Below are 25,613 nucleotides of genomic sequence, written 5' to 3'. Positions count from 1 at the left end.
CTGAAAAATGAGCACGACTGTGTTTAAAACACAATGCATTTATTTTACAGCAGAGCCATTTAGCTTATCGTGATCGTACGCTATTATAGTCAATTTCGGTTTATGCGAGAAAACGATCGTGCTTCCAATAGTCTTGAAAACTGTCTGTCCGCGATAAGAATCGATGATTTATTGAGCGTGACCCACATTAACCGATTTCCGCACATGTAACAGTCGAGTAAAAAATCATGTTCGTCTGTCCGACACCGACGACAACGTTTAGCGATTGTAACCTATTCACATCAAACTCAATTAGTGGGTCAACGGCTCGTCAGAAGTGGTACGGTGACGTAACGAGTTGCAGTCCACGAGAGATGCTAATAAACAATTAACAGGGGAGCTAATGAGGAAGCTCGTTGGCCAGTCCAGCCCCCGCCGGGAGTGAGATTGTATAGAAAGTACACGAAAGAATGTCGAAGTATCGAGTAATTGACCCGATAGATGCAGGCTCGGCACCTCCGCCCGTAATAGCATATCACTTTACTTGTGGGTCAATTGCCTATACCTTCCAATAATCGTAATTGCGAGCCGCGTTGTCTGCGACGCCTCCGCATGAGCGCAAATTAAAATGTAGGTAAACGATGTCTAAGCGATTAGAGATCGAATAGAAGTCGATAATATCTTTATTCTATGATAAATATTGTATAGCTTTCATGAGAACTTGAATGTTAATATACTGACTTTCATTTTCAATTTCTTTTCTCATTAAGTTTATTTCTTTTATACAAAAGTTGTGGACATAATTTTCTTGCATCAGAATAAGCTATAGATATAGAAATCACGGATGCACATAGGCAGAGGTAGAACTTCGTAAATATCGGGCAATGTATGACCTTCCTGAATAAAATGCAACACTTCTTAAAATAAAATCCAAACATTGAATGCACGCTCACCAATATATCGGTGTACCAGAGTGTCATGACTTGGCCGCTGTCCACAAACGTCACAGGTGAGGGCGAGGCGTGGTGGTCATTGTCACCGCCTGCCAGCGCCACAACACTATGCACTTGTACGCAGCACTCCACACAACAATACCCTTCCAGTGAAATGTTTCACGTGATTTCAGCTCGAGGGCATTGGCCCTAACGTCATTCGCGAACTTCCGAAATACACGGAGATGACATAAATTCGTAGCTTTCGATATCGAACATCCACACAAGTACGCGATATATCAATCGAGCGAGCCGCGTGCTTCACTGATCAAATCCGCCGGTAAAATAGCAATGTGAAAATTGATTAAATATCCGGAAATGTGCAGCAGTGACGGGCGGGCGGCGCGCGCGCGCGTCTGAAGGACTATGACGGCGCTCTGCCGAGTTGCGTCTGCGCAGAGAAAGTGCTCCCGCGCAGACTCCGCGCCGTCTGCCAAAATGACTTTTTTTTTCACGGCACGGAAACTGGTGATTTTTCCGGATGACCCATTCGGCACAATGCTGTTGTGATTTCTTCGAATTATTGCCGCGACTCTCAGACGTTATTTGGGTAATGTTTTGTCATTTAGGAGTTATTTCAATGGAAGCGTTTGGTTTCGTTTGTGCGTTACGTTCAAAACACATAAAATTACCGTAGTTTTGCATAACTTCTTCATATTCTCGTTATGACTTTTGTATCATCATTCAAAGCATACAAACCGTTGGTGATTTCGTAAACATCTGCTAATCATCAGGCATTATTTAGCTGTGTCAAGCGAGCGCTTAGATCCGGCAACATCGATTTGCAAAGTGAATTATAATCGAGCGCTCGTCAATGACCGTGTCACTCGTAATTTCTTTAGAACCGCGAACGCGAGGTAATAATCGTGATTTGTCATACTTTTCCTTCATGTTTAGAAATTCAGGGCTGTCCGATTTTGGGTTCTTACAAATAACTTGGGAGTTCTTTAATCTCCTTTCCTGTTCTTTAATCCCGGTTGACGTAAATTTCTGAAAATTCTGCGTATTCATTAATATTTCGCAGAGCTTCACAGGATGTATATCTGTTCACAAGTCGTCCTCAATGTTATTAATTCCCACAGCTAGGTGTTCGTCATTAAGTGACAACCTTTCTAGCAGTTTCCGCGCTTGTCATTGAACTCTTTACGTGGAGTTTCCTCGCTTTCTGTTAACATTGTCTCAGAGTGAAAGATCGTTTTGCTGAAACCGGTGAAGTAAACGGCCTACATTAGCCAACGAACCGTGTCTTAGTTACCAATATTTCAGGTAAGTCATTGCCCTCGTACGGAATGCTTCGTTGATCAGGTAGCCAGTAATGAAGTGGGTTGGATCTTGGATCCCCGTAAGAGAAAAGCACTTATTACTTCGAAATCTATAGTAATAACACAGTTTCACGCAATAGATTTCTCAATGGGACTAATAATAGCGTTACTCGCCAAATATTTGCAATTTACGTTACCAGCCAAAAAAAGGTCTCCTTCGACGTAAAACAGAAATATGAATCCTCGGCTGATTCTAAATTGACGTTACTAGTGACGATAGTAGCTTCTTACATTTCTTTCTACTTGCGTTTGAAATTAGTAATGGCGAATCCTATGGCCCATTCAAGTTACACATTACGCCACTCGCAGTAACTTGACAGTTTCTATATTTGCGTTTATTTTTACGTAACTGTAAAGGCAGTCAGGCAATTTTTGTAATGCGTCGTTTGAACCGATTAAATCTCCTTATCGTGACTAAGTGTCGAATAAACAATAGGCCAGCGATGATTCAACGGCGGCGTCTTGAGAGATTTATGGTACGTGTAGTGTAGATCGATATTTGGTAATAATGAGTCACCATTGCATAATGCCGACTGCCAGACGACGGCTCTACTCTCAAGAGGGCCATTTTGTCCGAGAGATTGTGAGAGATATAAGACGTTTAACAATTAATTTAATATTATGTAAACGTTAATGGGTATCATGAGGTGTAGGTAGTAGTTTATGAAATTATACCGTTAAGTGGTGTTAGGGAAGTGATCACAGTCATCGATAACTCTTTGTGTTTGCATTCAATTACGTATTTTGTACAAAGTTAAAGGTTAACATTTTTATAAATTCGAAAGCAAGAGTACAGTTTTTGTTTAATACACTTTCATAGTGAATTCACCTAGTAAACGCGTTTTGTAACTTTCTACATAATAGCATCCTGTGTTATGATGTCTAAAGTGCGGATTTACGTATTTATCGGATAGAAAGTATAATAGAAACCAGATCCCGCGCAGTCAATGGATTGATCCCGATCGCCTTACGTTACATTACGTCACGTTGACGTCATTCGCGTATTTGGGTCAGGCCGTTTCATACATTCATGTTTTATAACCTATTTTACTCTATTTATATCATTGTTTTAAAATGGAACGGATATACGGCCTACGTGGTCATTAGATGCGTTTTGTTGAATTACATAAGTATTGCGAATGATCTGTTTCTTGGCAACCCTGAATCTTAGTATAATACATATTTAATTAATGAGTTCGATTCGTAAGATTACGTAGTACGCGTGTGAGTAACCGGGTTATTTGATTTTTAGTAGCTAGTAGGAAGGTAAACAAGCATGTCGGCTAATGTGGGTAAACAATGAACCAAAATAATAAGTCGGGAACATATTAGCGGAGTTGAAAGTTCATTCGATCGCGATAGCGGTGCGTTCAAAGTGCTGCGCGCCAGACTGTTTATTAAACAAAAATTTCGCGTCTCGCGTACGTTTGTTTGTTTTCACAAAACCTTTTAGAATGAATTTCTTTATAATCTCGAATTTTATATAGTTCTTTATGAAGCGCCGTGTGCGAAATATCACGTAGGCCAGATTTTAATACTTTCATATTGATTTAAACTAGAAAGAAGATCAGTACAGGCCAGAGCTGGTAAATCAATGATACCTTTCTATATTTCGGCGCCAAGGACATCAAAACACAGATCAAATTATATGACGATAGCCCATAATCAAATAGTTAGACACAATTACGTTATGATCTAGAAAGCTGATCAAATAAGAACTGTAGGCAAAGCCATCGGCTACGGCGGCTATTATAGCGCCTTAATATAGGTAACGACAGATAGCCTACTTGCAAATAACGGTTATAATAACAATTGATAACGTTGTGTAACTGCTTAACGTTTTTTTGTAAGCAATAGAGGCTTTAGGAGTGACGTAAGAGGGCAGAGAGGGTTACACTAGACTATTATTTAATTTGTACGTGTATGAATAAGCGTGTAGTAACATTAGTGGGTACATAATTTAATGAATGGTATTGTTCATTTTCTATTTAATATCTTGTACACACAGAACTTTGGCATTCTTTTTAAATAAGTTACGCAATAATCTTAGTTCGGAACGTGAGTTCGGAAGCGATGCATTACATTATATAGATTTTCACGCCATATTTATTACAAACAAAACGTAAATCAAGTTAATAAAGATGTCTTGAAATTAACCGCGAAGTTCGCAGAAGCTTTTAGCCTCATTCCAGAACGAATGCAGACTCATTTTTCAAAATGTGTTCGGATACAAAACAGTATAATGCGGAACTGTGACAGACTGACATAATTGGACAATTTCTCATCTAAATGTGATTTTCAATTATGAAAGTGTTATTGCAAGAAGATAATGTACTTGGCAGTATGAACCATATTGCTGTTGCTTGGTTAAAAGATGGATTGCACATGTCGCCATTTTTTTTAAAGATCAAAAGATATTCTGATTCATTAATATGCAGTGTTAATATTCCTGTGTTTCTATTTTTGTACTTAAAGTACAATAACTTAAGTGGCACCGCATGCAAAGCTAGTGTACACGAGTCAACGTTCGATATCCACGCTGACAAGTGTGATAAGTCTGTTACAATGACGTTTTGTTTTGTTTATAGTGTGTTCCGACCCCGAAAGGCAGCCGGGCCCGACGTAGCGCTTCATCGGCCACCGACCACTCGGAACAGATACACTTCTTTAATAACTTCATTAATTTTATAAGGAAAAGATGGATAGACGAGCCATCGTAGTATTTATTCTTTAAAAGGATGGTAACGCACTTGTGATTCCTTTAGTCCATAATCAGCATTGTTCAAATCAAATCAAATTACTTTGATGCATCCATAGTTTACATAATGGGGCTGTCATGTTCCTAAAAGGAAAAAAAGCCCTAATAAAAAAAATAAGATGAAAAAAAAACCGTAGTTTACAGTGCAATTCGCTTACCTTTAGGGGAAAAGTCAACCATTTTTAGTCGTCTATCGATAAAAAAAAAGTAGAAATGATAATTAAAGAAAAAGGAGAAATTGTGATTATAGTCTGGTAGAGAAGAAATTAAAATTCGCGGAACTCAAGCTACTCGTACTAATGACAAGCAGGAAAGATTTTCAAACATGGTGTAGTCGACCAAATTAAAACCAGTGCAAATGATCCAAGATCGGAGATATGGCGAAATTGAAACGCGAAACGGCTCTTGAAAATAAGTTTAATTAACTTCCAAGTTTATTTTTGGCAGAGAGCTTCTAAGTGGAGCGCTTGCATACAAGAATAACATTGCTTTTAAATGGCGTCCAATGTATGTCACTTAATGGCACTTATTTAAGTATTAGTATTAGACAAGTTTCTATTTGCTTCAACTAACTAGATGGAGATAATGATTGTCGTTTTGTTGTCTTACCGCACCGATCATATTGTCAGTCTGTCTGTCAAGATATTGTGTGCGAGAGAAAATACTATGTGTATAGCAAATTGTAGGTACATGAGGTTACGTGTTTCATTTGTTTTCCTATACTACTTTTGCCTCGAAAGTATTACGTGGCTTTATATATTCTCTGTATACTGACACATAAGTTTGGAACATAATTGTTTATGCCATAATATCTTACATTTTACTCAGTGAAACAGTTTCATTTAAGTAAATATTATGATACGTCCACGTTTTACATCATGGCCTACTTTCCTTCGTTATTGGGATGTTACAATTCTTTTTATATTGAACGTTACATTTGTTTACATAATCTAAATCCAGAGATAACACTATATTTGTGTAGCGAGCTTTCATTCTATCCACTTTACTTGTTGATTTGTTCATGGACTTCAATAAGCGAGCGAGAGTTGAGTTTATAGCGAAAATAATGAAGTAGGAAGTTTATAAAATTAATTAAAACGAGCTCCATGTATGTTGTGGTTCGATGACCGACACAATGGTGAAACAAACGTTCGACATGAAAGGAAAAGTTGTTATTTGAACGTTTCAACTAAAATACCTGACATTGATTGACTCCCACCATTCATCAGAATTTATCACTTTCTATCGATCGTCCTGATGGCTCATTTACAAGTAGATATGTATTACAAATTACGTGTGAGACACTGAGTGACTTCTGGCAGATGTGGGCTGAGATTGGCTAACGACTTGTTACATGTTACTCAGATACCTTTTGCGTTAATTAGTCACGTGAAAATAATTTGTTTCAAACATTTCGAGGGCTTACAACCCCCATAAACTCAGTCACAGTTATTCTAAGACAGGTAACTATGAATCATAGATTTTTAACTATTGAAGTATAGAAAGTAAACAATAATTGGCAAGAGCCCGTCAGCCCACGTTCATGAATGGGTGCGGATGTAAGAACACTGGATGAGCCACGTGGGTGACATTGTCTGAGCGAGAAAGTTCCTGAGCTGATGAGTAAGTCAATTGAGCAAGATCATAAGGTTACTTGACACTCTTCACAGATGCAGACACCGGTAAATAGAGACCGTTACTTAACAGTGATTAGTAAGACAGTCACGAACGATTTTTTGCGCATTTATAATTTATTTTCACCAAGTTTGTCGTGGTCACATGATGAGCATGAACTTTTTTGTGCGTAAAATGTCGATGTCCGTACCTTAGTTAATGCTGGGCCGTGAACGAAGATGGACCGTGAAACTTGTGTTTTTTTAAACGGTAAGATGCCAAACTAAACTTTTCCGCATAAAATGTATGCCAAGAAAAATATCAGTAAAACTAATAAACGTAGTAGGTATCACTTATCGGTTTATGACACAACAGACAAATGATATAATGAATGTTTCAATTCCTTTAACAAAATTGGAGTTGAGAACGTTAGCCAGACATTATCATGATGTATTGCGCTTACGCAACAAGACTAAACTATTTATATCAAAATGGCATCGTACATTTTCGCAATCATTTCCAGTGTTTCTATAATTTCCATGTCGAGCGATCGCAAGGTCGTCGACCCCGGCAGCGTTGCGTCGCGGACGGACGGACGCGGCGTGCGTGTGCGCAGCTAACAGATCGCAGGATAACCGATTGACAGTAAAGAGCCTACTGAGATGCACTATTGCGATTCTATATTGCCATTGCGCATACACAAACACAATACGAGGTGTTTCATTTGGAAATCAATTGAAATGCCACGTGTTTAGCTTTCGTAATCCCTATTCTGCTTTCAATCAATTAGATCTTTGTCTGCTTGTCCGTATGTTTGGCTGTTTCTATGCCAATAAGGAATTTACCTTTTAGATGGAATTCCAAATAGATTTACGATTTGAAATTAACAAACGCTCGGAACAACTTCAGATGCGATTAAAAATACATTTTGGAAACACATTTTAGATGTTTCCTGTTAAGGTTATTCATACTAAACAATGGAAAATACGGTCTAATTTTCCTTGACACCAACTGTAGTATCGATTACGAATATCGAATAAAAGTACAGATGTATTTTACGAGTGTGTGTTGGGGATAATTTGCTTGCATTTTGTAATTAATGAGCGAGTCGCAAGTGGTGTGCATTTATCACTGCGTATGTTCTGTGCACGTTTCTTGGAAGGCAGACACTCGGTCTGGTTCGTCGCCATGTGGTGCCAGCTCTTTGTTTGTACAGACGCACATCAAACTACACTCCTGCAAAACATCTTTAATACATTTTCAACTCTATCACTTCTGTTTGTAGGTTGAAAATCTATTGAAGAGTTTCAACAGTTTAGTATAGGTTGATGTTCCGTTTGTCATCTATTGAGTGAGCAATTGAGATGCATGCAATGTTTTCATATTAAATGCACTGCTTGTAAGTACTTAAGGATGCTATTTGTATGCTAATAAAGAAGGCTATTCTTTTCTATTTATTTTTAAGACTTGTTTATTGTTTGTCAGATTAACTTTTTAATAGAAATAAAAAAAAAGGGAGAAGGAAATTGGTAAGGTAAATTGATTTTGCATAGTGGAATGCACTTCGCATAAGCAGATACTTACTCGTATTTGGATATTCCTAGTAAGAGAACAAGGATAATCCGTAATATTCTAAATGGTTGTTCAAGATTTTCTTATGTCAACGTCAACTTACTACAAAAGGCAGTTGAGAAAGAATTTTACCGCGAAGTCGTTTTCCTGTTGGATAGTGTAAATACTAAGGATAAGATTTAAATAGTCCCCTAAGAATTTTATGAGTGGGTTTTTATGAAACACGAAACGTATGGTAGGTACGTACTGTCACGAATTTCACGCAAAAGGTGCAAATGACTAAAGGGAAAATACATAATCAAAGATTCTTTATAGGTATCTCGTCTGTTTACTAAATCTAATTGCTAGGATTTTCCTAAACAAGAATGCAATTAATATTATCAATGATTTAAACCATTTCTTTTCGGAAGCTGTTCTAATAAATGTTATGACGCAATTAAAATTGATTGCTATTATAAAAGTAGTTGGTACTCGACGCTAAGTGTACATGGGCACAGATATGGAACATATCAATTACTGGGACGTGTCCACACGATGAAAAGCTTTCCCCGCGGTAACGGTTCACGCTATGCACTTGAGCATAGACATTACTGTTGACGATTTAATGGTCCACTGGTCTGAATATTAAACGCAGCATATATGGACTTTTATTAAGTGTGTCTATATTATAAGTATCATGTGCTGATGAGTATTATAAAGCAAGTTTCAGTAAAACTTTTACTGTTTCAGTGAAATTAGGAATGTTAAAGAATTTTGCCGGAATTGTCGGAAGACGACAAAAGCGCACCTGGAGAGGTGGACATAATAAATACTGTTACCTCTAAACCGCTGCAATTAACCGTCCGTTTACGGCGCAATCTGAGACACGCAGAGGTCTAATAGTACGTAATGAGTGGACGTCCTGGAGCGCGGGACCGAGGCATCCGTTCTTGGAAGCGCAGGCGCACGATCATGACTGACAGACAGACGGACGCTTGTACAATGTAAAGTACTGCCCGATGGTCAGATACGACGGAAACTGCGGTTACTCCGGCCGAGGACGGGCTCCGACACAACGAAATAAATCATACGCAGTTTCGTGTAACAGTCCGGACTGACGGACGGACGGTCGGCGAACCGCGTGTAAACAGAAATAGACATTTATTTGTAACTGTATACGATCAAATTGGAAATTCAGTTACCACATACACTCACCTACGTCACAGGCATATCCATCATGGCCGCCCTTCTAGCGGATTTACAACTTGTTGATATTAATATTTTATACTTCTAATTAAAATGACGGTCCCATAATCGTAATTATATTATAAATCCATGCCCTTGCTCCACAAAAGAGCCATAATCCTGTCCAATAGACACTAAACTAGAGCTAAAAGAAATCATTAAAATAAAAAAAATATCAAAGATATTAGGTCAATGGCGTGCGCCAGAGGGCATAAAGCACGTTTTCGAAATCTCTCAACTATTTCGTGAATTAAGAAATACTGAAAGCTGCCAAAGACCGTAGACGTGGCTGATATAAAGAGCGTGTAAATTCGATGCGACTGACATTTAGTTTACAAGGGCTGACCGATTGCGAAACGATTTTAAAATTCGACTAGGCTGCGTGTCGTAACCATGTTATGAGCATTGAATATATCATGAATCATCGGACGCGAGCATCGAGCCACCGTCAGGCTTTCTCGACCTAACATTACTACACACTTAGTGCGCACCACGCAGCTGACGTAGTTTATATTGCAAAAATGTAATAAACTGATTCATGTCTAATGTGCAACCAGATATAAACTCTCAAGTAGTATTTCATAGAAGCTATTGGGATAAAATATTGTTAGTTCGATAGAGTGGAAAGCATTTTTTCTCGGAAACATCAATACACATTATAGGTATTTACTCTTTCTTCGATCGTGCGCAAATAAATCGTTGGTCTGGGCTATTGAATATTGAGTACATACATACATGTGTTAAAAAACAGAAATGTAAACAAAAACTAGATAAAATCCTTGAACTTCTTTCTTGTGAAAGGTGTGGAGATTAATTTATAATTTCGCTCGGCATTTTGGCCGTGATTCTAAATGGGAGTTGAATGTCAGTGTGCAGGCCACGTCCGCAAGTGACCAATGAACTTTACGTAATTATACTTAACTAATAACTCGTTTTAAAGACCTCGTATTGTGCTGTGTTGCGAAAACTAACATTTGTGAGAACTTGAAGAGAGAAGAGCTCAAAGAGTCGGAAAAAGTATTATTGTGATGTTTACATTGTGCAATTGTGTGACAATAAGACGTAATATGAATCTGTTGTATAAAAGGGGTCATTATTTCCTAAAAAGCTCGCTAATTGCATGAATATTTAGCTCCGAGGAAAGCTGACGTTGTTAAACAGAAAGAAATAAACAAGACATACTCTTTATGTTTACATACTCTCGATTCTATTCAATCAATACAAATCTTTCAAGATGAACATTTATTTTATTCAGTTCTTCACGATTTACTTGAAACAATTACCTAGTTTTAGCCTTGAGATTAGTTTTGGCACAATATCTATAAATCGTTCGCGAGTTATTGTACCAGGCAGAGGCGGCCTTAGGGGTGGCGAACAGGGCAATCGCCCGGGGCCTCGCTCTTGCAAGGGCCTCGCGCTACACAACCCAAGTAAATTTAAAAAAATATAGATTTTTTAAAACTTTTTATTTTGATCCTTAATTACTTATTCAGGTTATAATATAGCGGTAAATTAAAATAAAGTTAGTTACTTAACTAATTCCATTAAAATTACTAAAACAGCTTTACTTTTACAATATTTAGTTATCGTTAAAACCACTTTCTGAAACTAGATGGGAGTGCAGGGTAGCATCAGTGAAGGCCGTTAAATACCAACTAAGCGATATATGTGATGCTTTAAAGGATTTAGCAGAAAATACAACGGATTGTCAGTTGGTCAGTGAATGCCATTCTATAGAAAAGGAAATAACTACATACGAATTTGTAATTTCACTTGTCATATGGTATGACATTTATACAAAAATAAATGTTATAAGTAAAATGTGGCAAAGCAAAAACATGCACTTAGATGTAGCTATACAACACCTAGACGCATTCACAAATTGGCTCGATAATTATCGAGAAAAATACTTTTTACAAAAAAATAAACCGACTTCACTAAAAAAGTTAAAAATAACTTTAATTTCGGAAGTCGGTTTTTCTCGGTATTATTTGTTTGTTACACCGACTTCCGAAATTAAAGTTATTTTTAACTTTTTTTAGTGAAGTCGGTTTATTTTTTTGTAAAAAGTATTTTATTTCACACTTTTTAGTTGCGATACTCTATCTCAATAACTACTTTATTTATTTGTATTGTCACAGTCACTTAATTAACTTTATTGTGATTTCTATGTGAGTATGAAGTTCCATTGGCCATTTCATTTTTTACTTCTTCAAAGGTTACTTTTTGACTGTAAATGCTTCAATTCTAGATGAATATATCAAAATCACTATATAGTTCCCTATAATATTTGAGGAGTTCCCTCGATTTCTCTAAGATTCCATCATCAGATCCTAACTTGGTGACAATGGGACCACCTCAGAACTATCTACTTTCGAACAAAAAAGAATTTTGAAAATCCGTCGACAATTGACGGAGTATTCGATGAACAAACATACAAAAAAAAAAACATACAAACAGCCGAACATAGTACCTCCTCCTTTTTGTGAAGTCGGTAAAAATGGTTTTCAGTCATCTCTTGTAACAGCGAGAGAAATAGCCGAGGAAAATAAGATTGACAGACAGTTTAAAGAAGTCAGAAGACGACGTAAAAAAAGTCATTTTGATTATGAAGGGAAAGATGAAGTTCATGAATTGAATGCGGAAGAGATTTTCAAAATAAACTATTTTTATGTTATTGTCGACAACGTGCGCAGGCACTTAAACACCATGAGAGCATATTTGGTTTCATGTATAATACAAAAAGATTAAAGGAAATTAGTGATAGTGAACTTTTGAAACGATGCAGCGACTTGCAAATATCTATGACAGTAGGAGAATCATGTAATATTGATGTAATATTGGACATGAATTGTACGAAGAACTGAATATGTTCATTCGTGTGTATGAAGGAAACGACGACATTATCTCGGTGCTGAAATACATAATAGAAAAAAAAATAACCGAAGTTTACCCCACTATCGAAATAGTCCTGAGAATTATTGCCACCACACCTGTTCAGTTGCGTCTGCTGAAAGGAGTTTTTCGAGGCTTAAAATCATTAAAACATATTTGAGGAATTCGATGACACAAGATCGGCTTTCAGCCTTTGCTATTCTTTCCATCGAAAATGACGTAGATTATTCTGACTTAAAACTTGATTAAAATGTCGTTAGATTATTCTGTTATAATTAAAAAAAATAGTCTTAGGAAAAGTCGCAACCATCAATTTTAAAATGTATCATCTCTGTATTTGTTATTTTTGCAAATCTTTCAAAGTAAAATCTTTTAAAACTCAAATTTTATTTATTTGTATAACTTTAGTATTTCTCGTCAAACATAACAAGTACCTAAACCAAACAACCAGACCTACTTTCGCATCACATACTTTTTACGAAGGACAAAGGGCCTCGCAAAGACCTGCCGCCCGGAGCCTCGCAATGGGTAAGGCCGCCGCTGGTACCAGGATCCAATAATTGTAAGGAGATCAATCAGCCTGATACTTCCTTATAACCTACCTATGTTTCGAGCCTCCGTAAAATTCCAATTACGAATGGTGAATTATTAATATTTGTAACAAAGAGGTTTTTTTTTTAATTTAGATATTTATAAACGAGGTCACGGAATCTTTTTAATCTTATTAGTATTCCTACTAAATACATTGTTTTTCATATTGGAATTAGTTTTATTTTTATGTGAGAAACTTTGATGTTATCAAGCTCGTCCTATAAAAAAACTTGACATGTTTATCTTCTCATTACATTTAAAGAAAAAAAACCTGGTATTGTGTTATGTTTAAGTAATTCAATTGTTATTACGTCAAAAGTAATGCGAACTTGCGGAAATACATAATTACAATAACGAACCGTTTCATCGATTTAAGTAATCTTATGCATTCAATTCCGAAGCGTATTATCAAATTAATCGATTCATACACAATCGATTAAAGAATCGAGAAGTTAAGTCATATCGATTTACATGTCGATTGAATATTGATGACAGTAGACATAAAGTGATTTGTGATTGGACACCGTTACTGTTGTTGGCAAAATGGTCGCGGGAATACAAACTGTAGTCAAGTGGAGTTATGAAATCAATCGTCGCATGCGCCGGCGTTTCAAATGTCACGCATGACATAACGCGGGTCGCTGGTACCATAAACAGACGAAGAAATCGATCGTTTATTAGCATAAGCCTCTACTATTTGTGTAATATTATTGTGTCAAATTTTCCGTATACCAAATGTAGGAAACGAATTTAATTATAATAAATTTGCTTCGCTTTCTGTTCGAGAGTTGTGTAGCGAACTAGAATGTGAGGCGAAGTTGTTGTCATGGCAATTGTTATTACGATTACGAATATGTACCAAATAATAATACATAATACGCTGTATATGTAATGTATCGAGTCGAGTTATTGGCATAAATATTTTGTTCCTCAATGTACGCACATTTTGAGCCGTAAGGAATGTCACAAAATAAAGGAAACACAAAACCAGTCTAAGGCAATTTACTTAAAGAGCCAGTTCCCTGCTTAAAATGTACATATTTAACATATTTAATCCGTCATTATTGAGGCCCTGATATTTGGATGGCACGCGCCAACTAATAACAATACAGTTTGGTACCTCAAACGATTCAAGGATGAATACCGTGCGGTTGCGTGTGCGCAGCTCGATTTGCAGGTGGGTCACGCTCGGACACCGCCGTCATGGCGTCATATCCTCACTGAATTGGCCACTATAATTAATAAAAGAATTGCGCGCGCAAGGCAACGCTATGTTCGGGTATGGGCGGCAATCTTGCGCATTGTTGACGTTATGAAAGACGAAATGCTAGCGAATGAAAAAATGTACGCGTCGAAGCTTGATTCATAAGCTGATCGATTGCTCACAATGCAATCGGAACTTGCAGCTTTGTCTTTCGCCCTTCATAATTGGAATGAATGATTGCATACAATGCAGGCACATTGAAAGTTCTTTATGAACGAAACTGAATAACATGGTATCATTGAGCTGTTCTTAAAACATCGTATAGATCAAAGGGCACGCAGTGTTACGAGACGTCCTCGCTCATTACATTGAACTATCTGCAGTAACAGGTAACTTGTGTAACGTGACGTCACAGCACTGCAAAGGCTCGTTGCTCGAAATCTTGTGGACTCAAGGTATGGACCGGTTGCGTTGCACTGCCATTATTCACGACACCGTGTAATGCCCTGACGTCCTGTCAGGACTTATCGGCTGTCATCTGCTGCCTATTATGAGCGCAGAATAGACATGTGACCTCACCTTTACAGCCACAAGGCCACGAAGGCTTCCCAACTTTTCCTTTGTAAGATGAATATAATAAATCATTGGTTACCGATAGGTTCAAGGTGCACTGTGAGAATTTAGTCAATCGATTGTTCGTTTTTTGTTTTCAGCTGTATAGGAAGTCAATTCATTGTTTTATAAGGTAGATATATTGCAAGAATTGGTGGCAAAAACGTGCCGTTAAAGCACGATTAGTTTTTGTTATTTAATAGTTAGAATTTTTGAATAATTTGCTGCTATAAATGTGTATCCTAGCGCCTAGGAACAATTGGTAGTTCGTAAATTGAGAATAGATTTTTTCCAATTAAATTGTAGATGTATGCAGTGATGTTATTAGCGATTCGTTACGTTTATTACGAGCCATAGTTTGTGTAGGATATTCTATTCCATCTCGTTTTGTATATGGCGGGACAGGAAGCTGCCGGTTATTTCTATACTTCAGTGTCGCGAAGGAAGGATATTGTGAGACACTGAGTGATTCTTAGAACAAGACTTATTACACGTAAAGAAGCCATTATTCTGTTCCGACATCAGTGAACAACCTTATAAAAACAAGATTAATTCCAACAATTCTCTGGATATATTTTTGAGAAAAACCTTCAACCTCTCTTCCATAAATATTAATAAACCGAGACGCCAATTTTCCATAGGTATTCACAGTACAATGACCTCTAAAGGAGCCTCAACAAAATGGATGCCGAGAAATGCTATCTTCCGAGCGGAAAAAAATTGCGAAAATTCATTATGAGTTTTCTATTCACGATAAAATATAATCAAAATACAATTACAATTCAGATTAAATGCGTTAATTTTCCTTAAGGCACTTTAATGGAAAATTGAATGGAAAGCTTTTGATTGAAATTAATTCATTATGTGAGCTAAGAATAGGAGTATTTTGGCTCAAGATATTGACTTGAATATTTTTAGTATACATAGGTTTCTATAGATACGAAGATACCTAACTTAAAGAATCTTATGTTATTGCCTTATAAATCTGTAGAATTTCGTTATAAAAGTAAATGTTCCTACAATATTTACTTTTCAGTCTGTAAACACCTTATTTCCGGGACATTGATTAGAGAGACCAGAAAATCTTTTTATTTGCTTGATTTGTTACCTCTCAGTCGAAATAAATTCCTTCGATCAATTTGTTCAGAGGTCGTCGACCTGGCAGAAAAGGATTAAATTCGATATTTTGATGTCTTCAATTGAGGAATTTAATGGTTTTCGGAGAACTGTGATGGAGAGAGGGGTTATATTAAAATTCATGGGTTCACAGAGGTTAAGTGGTAATAGAATTACTGGAGAATTTCATTTAATATCTTTTCGACGATACTTAGAGGATTAAATTCTTTACAGGACATTACCATTTTCGTCTCAAACTTCAGTTTTAAGTCTCTAACTTGCTTCTATCGACATGAAGTAACAGCATAACGAAGAAAATTCTTTGCATAATTGTAGCGTCCAATAAGTATTAGGGTCGTTACACACGGGCTTGCAACACGAGCGACAACTGGGCCGTGATAATAGGGGACTGCATCGCACAGACTGGACGTTGTGTAACTCGCCTTTTCATGTGGACACCTTACTTGGCCAGCCCAGTATGGTCAGTCAGTTGTTACACACCTTTGACCAAGAACCTAATTTGTAAAAGGGCAAGAAATTTACTTATGTAGATGCAACCATTTGCCTACAAATGAGTATTGCAGTAGCAGAAATCAAATATCTTTGAGCAAATTATCAAATATCATTAAAACCGCATACTAATCATGTCAAGAACGACAAAGCATAGTCATGAATATATCTAGTTAACTAAAATGGGATCAGTAGAAGTGTCCAATGGCCGCTACTTGAAATCCGTGTGAAAAGACGTTATAGTTACTGAGTATGTATGTGGGCGAAACCGCAAACGCTAGAAATCGCGGACATGCGTATTGAGTGGACCCGAGCGGATCAGACACCGTGGAAGACAAACAAACAAATTGATTATGTATGTACATATGTAGACAGAACCGTGACTGATTTTTCTACGTTATCCAACTATTTTTTGTGTTCTTAGCACATTCTTTGTAATGTACAGATACATGTATACCTGTCTTCTTCTTTAACTGATTTTGAACTTTATTAATTAAGTAACAGAATTGTAAATAGGATGGAAAAGGATCAAAATCTACGTAAAAAACCGTTACTACCATTACACTAATGTAAGAATCAGATAAAATGATATTTAATAACTGTTTTGTTTGCGTTTAAGCTTTGTTTACTTGACACACGACTGTCGTGTCGCACGCGCATTGTCTATTTAAATGATAAAACGTAGGAACTGACTGATTAGAATGATAGATAATTGGTTAATTGTTTACTTGACAAGAGGTGGCTTATTAGTTATCATGTGATGGAGACTATTGTCATAGTATACTTGAACTCGGAAATAGCACTGGAGAATGTGGACAAAATGATGGCAAATTATATGTATGTATAAATAAGTTTTAACCAAGCACAATATAAAGTAAGGACAGACAATCCTAATACTAAAAAGCGTACTCCGAATCTTTACAAAAAATATGGCTAAAACTAGATGCCGCTTATCTTAGTTTGTATCCTTGTCGTAAACTCAGATTCATTTGGTTTGAATTTTCAATAGAACTCCTAAATGAAATGGTTAACAATTACTTAACAAAAATATGCCAATCAGGCTTAACTTTTAATTCTGTATGATTGATTATTTTCTTCTCTAATATCGATACTATCTACTTCTAATCTCATAAAGCCCACAGGCAGAGATAGTATGGATTAAGATCGAAAAAGAAAGTACAATTAATACTGTATAATTAGGATTGGTTTTCACCTTGATTCCGTCCATTGTCAAGTAAACGAATTGCTTAGATTTCTCCTATAATGTGTAAAAGTCGGTCAGAGCCGCAAGCTATAGGACAACTTGTTAGTGAGCCGATCTATTGAACATCCACACTGATTCTTTGTTGAATAAATTGATCAAATTATGTTTTACCTTATTAGGTACGTGCTGTGTATTTGTGAGGAATATCGTTATTTATTTTTCCTTAATTCCACTTTCTATAGTAACTTTGTCGAGCGCCATTTATTGTCTAAGTACTCAACTCCTTAGTGCTTCTAAACACGAACGTTACTTCAACGTCTAGTACGTACGTAATACAGCTCTACTTCATAACTACTCAGCAGGTTCTAAGCATAATTCAAAATCATAATTTCGACAATGCAAAGATATCATCAGAAGATCCCTAGCTCTGATAGCTGAAGAATGAAGAAACGGACGTAACATTGCGCACGCGACTCCTGCCCACTGTACCGGACTGGTATTTATTGCTACACTTTATTGCAGGAAATTTGCCGCATTACGATTTCCTATTTAAAAATTAAAATAGTTTAGTTGGATAGATTTATTATAAAATGGACTCTTAGTTCGTGATGACTATCTACGATCTTAATGTCAAAAGCTTACTAATGCACTTTCTTTTTGCAGCACATTTACTTTTGATCTCAAGATAGTGTTATCGTTATTTAAATTACGTTATTATCTATAAACGTCGGTAATGATGTTTAAATTGCTTCCCAAATTATCGATCATTAAGTAAAGCATTAGGCGTCACAAATAGAATTATAGTTGTAAAGCTTTATCATAGTTGTAACTTTACTTGGAAACTTCACAAAAGAATTGCTACAACTCTACATGGGATCGAGACTTAATAAAACAGCTTGAGCGTACTATATTTATATGAGTTTATTGTATATCCATTACCTAACCCCCACGCAACGAGACGCACCTTCTAAGTCCTATCTAATAATAAGATTTACATAATGTTCCGCCTCGCTGAAGGCCAAGATTACCTACATGGGGTCACAGGGAACACCTGGTTTGTCCCGAGCAAATACCGACTCGTAACCGACCGAGTACAAACATCACACGGGACCTATAAATAGAATTTGTCAAATTATGTTTGTGGCTGGCAACACGGGCGGGCAGTACTCCAACATTGTAAACTACAATTTGGTGTAAAAAGTCTTGTATCATGTGTAGTAAAACGTAAAATTATGTTTTTTATACTAGAATATAAATGTTAGGTACAGATGTGTGATTATGTCATTTTGGAACCTGTCTCAAAATGAAGACTGGGCAAGAAATCAAAACAACCAGATTTATATTTGAATATCGAAATAATACTAAACGATTATGTTGTAATAATATTTGTTGTTTGTTCATCTCGCGCGGGATGTCAAGAATTTCTTCATTGAACTTGAACAATAGGATATTTGAGGTCACTTCAAGTGATGGGCGGCTGTGATGGAGTGATGTTTATCAAAATTGTTTATTTCAATGATTGATGAGTAGAAAATTTTCAATGTCAGATTATACGCCTCGGTTTCAATTAGTTAACGATTCGTAAGTTTATTTTGATTTGGCTTTTGTGCTATAGTGTTTCTGCTTACCAGATATAGAGATAAGTAATCTCCAATTAATGAATTCTTGGAAGCTTTGATGTTAGAGTTATGATTTCTAAAATAGGCTTTATCTATCGTCTTCCACCAGGTGTCGCGCGACATACAAATAAACTAACCATAGATAAGTCCTTTTTTGTCGTAAATCAAACGCTTTATCGTAGAAAGTAAACTTGATATTTGCATATTATCGACGTCTGCGCATTCAGCTGTTTACATTGATTTATGTAAAGCAAAGATTGTTCCTCTTTATCTGCCGTGGACATCTCAGGCTTTCATTTGAGGCTTGTAAGTTGTATCTGTTCTGTATGACAGGGTCCTTTATAGTTATGTTAATTTCAATACATAAAACTATGCAGTTGAAAGCTCAAAGTTGTTTTCGATAGTTTCTATATTAGTAATAAAACATCGACATTGCTTTTACGGAAAGTTATTGGAAAGCTACCAAAGTTACCATAACAAATGGTGTATTAGTAGTAAAAACAAAGAAATGGCTGTACATGAGTTAACCCATTGCCGAGTACAATGGTACGACGAGTAATCACGAACATTACTGCTCAAAGAAAACTCAACAAGTGAAATGATATGGAGGACTATTGTCTTGTTATTATTATGAGCTTTCACTTTTCTGCATAAAGTAATGGCAAGTGGTAAGCTGGGGAATTATAATGTATTACTGAATATTTGATAACTCAGCCGCGGCCATTGTGTTCAGATGCACTTGAATATATTGATTTACTTTCTCTTCAATGGTTATTGTTCTGATTTAAATTGTGAATCTGATATTTAATAATGTGATATGAAAATGGGTCTTGTAAGCCTCGTTAATTTTGCTGATTCCAGGATAGTAAATTATTGGTTTTTGCTTTAAATAGTAATCGGTATTTGTGTTTAAAACGGAATGAACATTTTTATGTTAAAATATAGTCCAAAAAGACAGTGATAATAGTCCAAAAGGACTATATTTTTATAATAACTATCATAAGGCATACTAGTAGTAGTACTATTTAGTAGAAGATCTACTCCTTTCACGTGAGTAAACCGTAATTTTTAGTAAATAAAGGAACTTGACGGAACTCTTTCTGATTTTAAGAAAGAAAGCTCCACAATTTTCGTAAGTAAATCAAATGTCAGTCAAACAAACTGATCTTGTTAGAAGCGGAATTAATTAATAAGACATGTGTGTGTGTGTGATCATAAATACATGTACAAGTGAACCTTGACATGTTGTGTGTTGCGTGGGAGTCGCGTGTATTTATAACATGGCTCTCTCATTATTTACTAGTCCGATGTGTAAAAATAAACGTTTCCTACAGGTAGTTCTTAATTAATGTGGTGCGAGTAGGAATTATTACGCCTAGATAATCTTATTATATGTTCCTACATATTAAGATGTTTAAAGAAATGTATTTAATATTATTTAAAATACCAATTACATTGTGTGTGATTTAAGGCTTAGAAACTAATAACACAAGTAGTAGAAATTAATTAAAATACTTTGGTATCGTCTTAAACATTTGGGCTAAAAGACGCAGAAGTTAGAATAAAATACGGATAGTATTTAAGCACAAGTTATCTATCGAACTTAGTGTTCCATGGATAGAATGTCTTAGCTTTTTAAAGCTGATTGGTTACTAGTAGCATCTAAGTTATACAATTAGCTGCGATCGCATTGCATCGCCTCGCACAATTCTCGATGTGGGACAACGGGTTCCATTCGTTTTATAGCCACGTCGGGCGTCACTATTAGTAGACATTACGTAAAGTTACCGAAGATACCGTCTCCATACGCACTGTTATAGCTTCTAACTGTCATGTCTTCTGTGATTTAAATGAAAATCTGCTCCCGACTTATTGCTCTGACGTATTTATAGCGAGTACACATACTGTAGGCGTTCACAGCAACGTCATAATGCCAAACGTTAATTATCTTATCTCAGTCTCAAGTCTAAAATGTCAATGATATCTTTCATTAACATTTTGCTACATATTTTTAGGTCTAGGCAATCCTACGCCCAACAATTTTGGTTTCTTTGATACAAATTTGTATGCAGCGACAAGAAATACCGCAAACTCGTTTGTGTAGCGGGGTGGGCGCAAACTAATAGATATTTTAATACCACCAACTTAAACAAATTGATTCGTCTCGTACTTTCTAACATGAAATATAGGGAGAGAGTATTCACAAGTCACAACACAGTGATAATGACATTACGTTCGTGAAATTACGTAAAGTGTTGGTGGGCACCTGACGACGGACGCGAAACCAGTCCTGCCGCGCATCCGGACCAGTTTGGCGCAGCAAGGTCCCGCCATAGACACGGTCACTTGGACCGCGGCCCGCGACACGCTGCCAGGGAGCGTTAGCCTCTATCAACCCGTTTATTATTTTTATATTTCACGTTCGAACACGCAAAACGGCTGACTTTCGTGATTATTAACTTGCGATACGATCAGAAATTTCTAAAGGGCTCTAGTTTTAGTTCACAATTTATTTTAGGGCTAACGGCTAGACGGCTGGCTGCGCGTCTGACACAGATGACCTTTACAGCTTTGCAAGTTAGCTCGGTACAGTAAACTATGGACGTCTGATATTTGGAATAAACTCTAAGATACTGTTTCTCTCAAAGCTTCCTCAAACATTAAAGTGGATGCACTAATAACATTGCGCTCGGAAGTTATATAACTGGGAGTTTAGGAATAATATTTGGTAAATAATAGTTTAGCTAATTTATGGATCCTACATAGAGTCTGGAGTTTTCCATAATCGGCTAGCTAACTCATAAATCGGAATAATAAACATTGTTCGCCCAACGTGTTTATGTTTCGCGATTACACGTTTTACATAACACTGGGATATAATGAGGTATCGATTAAATTATTCATATTTCGTTTGAATAATTCCTAAACAATGTAACTCACCGCGCGCCTCACTATTTGTTTAATTTTATTGTAAATTTTATGTAATAGACACTGCATTTCCTTACACTGATCACTACACCACATCACTACTTGAATGACAGACACATTTTGAATTTCGAATCATTAAGCGTATCGTTAATGGTTTGTCATTAATTGTTATTCACAAACCGGTAATTGCAATGTAAATATTGAATATAACCGGTAATTTGTGTTAATAACGTTATATAAGGTAGTTGATGTTTGTAATAGATGTAACGTCACGCCTTTTCTCCCCGTAGAGGTAGGCAAAGGTGCACATTACGGCACGTAATGCCGCTTTACAATGTACACCCACTTTTCACCATTTGTGTTATAAGTCCCATGTAATAAGGGGTGAGTCTATTGCCATATACTGGGCACTATTCCAGACTCCGTGGTACTACTGAGAAAGTTTCGAAAATCCGAAAAAAGCCCAGTAATACTTTGCCCGACCCGGGAATCGAACCCGAGACCCCTTGTTCGGCAGTCGCACTTGCGACCACTCGACCAACGAGGCAGTCAGCTTTTTCACCATTTGTTCTATTCTATGTCATAGGGGACAAATGAGTCTATATCTTGCCATAGCCATATCTTGGGCACTATTCCAGATTCCATGCTACTACTGAGAATTTTTCGAAAAATCGAAAAAAGTCCAGAAATACTTTGCCCGACCCGGGAATCGAACCTGAGACCACTCGACCAACGAGGCAGTGTTTGTAATAGAATCTAATTTAATCCGCATGTTATGTGTTTGTACGTAATTGTGGACAAATAGCTAAATAACTGAATAGCGCATTATTTTCTTGTTGAACACGTTTCGCGTTGCGTGTTAGGTATGTGTTAATTAATAATTAATATTGCAGTCCGTTTGTTTTGTAGTTTTATGACCAATACGATATAATGGTGTTTTGCTAAATTGTTTTTAATGTCTTACCTTTAGAGAATATGCGTCATTACCCAATAGAAAGAACGTAGTAGGATGTCTATGGTGGAATTATTATCACAAGATACGCTTCTCATTTTCCCATGTTACGTATATAGGATAGGAATTTTCACGGTATCTGGTAGCTTTTGGATTTAAACTTATCCTTTAATGCAGTAGGCCTCAAAACTAGATTGTACTGTGACTAACAGTACATAAATTAGCTTTCATTTTTTCCAATAAACCGTAAGATTTCATAGGATTTTCCATAGTATCTGGTACCTATTGAGTTTAAACTCATTCCTTTATTGCAGTAGGCCTCAAAACTAAAGTGTACTATGACTAACAGTACCTAAATTAGTTTGTATTTAAAAATAATGTGTGACTAGTACAATGAACCATACCTATTTTAGATAGGCGACAGGACTATGTGTTATAATAACATCTAGTACTTTAACCGAGTAATAAGCCAGTTGTTGTAAGCCGAGTCTAGACAGAATTTAATGGTCGGCCTAAGTGTTATCTTGGTTCGATTCCAACTTCTATTTCATTTAATGTTTTGCGGTAAAATCTAGGAATTCTTACAACTTCAAAGAAATATGTGTGATTGATAGCAATTAGAGTTAATGATTTAAAATTCGTTTTTATATTTCAACCGCAAACAACGATACAAAAATCCAAATTAGTATATCAATCACCTTAACCTAGTAAACTAGTTTGATGACCAATCAGCATTAGATTCTTCGTAATAATAACAAAATCGCATAAGAAAACTCTTCTACGCATTTAATAATTCACCCTCTAAGTGACACACGACTAACCTACCCCTATTACTACATACACACACACACACATATACGCAATGTCAGTTCCATCATCATTTGCCGACACTGACGGAAATGACGCGGTCGTCTCGTGTCCGTCACGTGACGGTCACTCCACCCCTTCAATTTGGTTTGCCCCTACATGGCTTCCTAGCTTCGCACAATTATTCTCCTTTACCGACTTTGTATATAAGTTAGGTGCGTGTTTCACGCTCGCTCGTGTGCCACAAAGGATAATTTGTAAGGGTTGCTTCTTGCATGGTATATGGTTTGGTAAACAAAGGGTTTAGTTATGAGGCCGTGATTAATTAGCTTGTTGCCATGTCTTGTCTTAAAGGGGGTGTTAATCTTGTTGTGTTGTGGGTGGCAACTAAAAATGGTAGTAGGCATTATATTTGAAGTAAGAAATACTGCCACACCCCATATTTTCATCGGACAGAGATGATCAAAATTACTTTTTACAAGATATTTCATGTTATAACGATGAGTATAATAGAGAATACAATTTCTAAATCAACAACTAATTACATTTCTTACAAAGGACATAAAAAATTACTTTACAGAAAAGAATTATAACTTACATACATAAGTACATAGTTGCAGTATTATACAAAATACCCGTTCATTACGTAGTGAGAGATGATTTCATTGCTATATAACTAAAAACTAAAACCTATAAACTATGATGTAAGCACAGCATAGCAACAGCCAACCAGATGTCCACAATCCCGTTTATCCTTAAAAAAACCGTTTAAATTTTAAACTGGCGAGGACGAAGTAAAATATTTAACGGATCTGCAATTTCAAAATACCGTTTCGTAACTTTAAAAACACGCGATTAATTAACAAAATCCGTAAAATTGTAAACATATTGCGTAAGGTACGGTTGTTTAACATATTTTTATATTTGTTTAATAAAGAAATTTGTGTCTATTCATAGATATTTGTGTCGATTTTCTATTGAAATGGAATATTATTGTGTAAGTACTAAATCAAACTGTTGTTGATGATCAAGATGATGAATTTTTAAAAGTGTTGGACTTATTTGGGGGAAAATCATCCAATGACTTCTCCCGTTTTGGGCGAGGCGAGAGGGAGTGTTAGACTCTTACTGACTAAAAACTACTTCGTTCCTACTCCTGCTTTTCGAGCCGTAGCCCCGGTAACCTGCTAGGCAGTCCGCATCTGATAGTATGATAATATTTTTTTATACATTGTCGTCGTAATTTATTAGGCAGGGACCCTTTTACTATTTTTTTTTTCTATTGTCTATACCTGTTCTCTGTTTTCATTACGAAATAAATGAATTAAAAATAATTTAAAACAGATTAAGGTTAAGGTGTACGATGCGAAATTAAACACCGGAGTGATTCAGTATTTTTGTGTCTACGTGTACTTTTTGTTTATTATTGTTTTTTTATATATTCACGAATATTATATTATGTAATGACAAATATTGGTTACTTAATTGCATATGAAATGCAAATATTTAGCATGAGGAAAACGGAATTTCAATTATTGATTATTATAGTCAGTTTTTGGATTTAGGATGTAAACATATTTAAGTATTTCAGAATATTTAAAGTGAATTGTGAAATATTTACTAATTTTAGCATTACGGCATATAAGGGCTGTACATATTGTAGATAATTGTAATTATTAATAACATCAAGCTATGCCAAGTTCAATTTGTAAAC

At 36.3% G+C, this 25,613-nt stretch overlaps 1 protein-coding gene across 25 annotated transcripts in view; it reads right to left on the bottom strand.

The window, feature by feature from the left end:
* Positions 1 to 25,613, bottom strand: part of LOC118266783 (rho GTPase-activating protein 23) — a 358,039-nt gene that overhangs the window by 9,754 nt on the left and 322,672 nt on the right. The gene's annotated exons all lie outside the window — the stretch shown is intronic.

The sequence above is a fragment of the Spodoptera frugiperda genome, chromosome 23 (genome assembly GCF_023101765.2).
Source record: "Spodoptera frugiperda isolate SF20-4 chromosome 23, AGI-APGP_CSIRO_Sfru_2.0, whole genome shotgun sequence".
In the NCBI taxonomy this organism is placed as follows: Eukaryota; Metazoa; Arthropoda; class Insecta; order Lepidoptera; family Noctuidae; genus Spodoptera; species Spodoptera frugiperda.
This window is presented reverse-complemented; position numbering and strand designations above follow the sequence as displayed.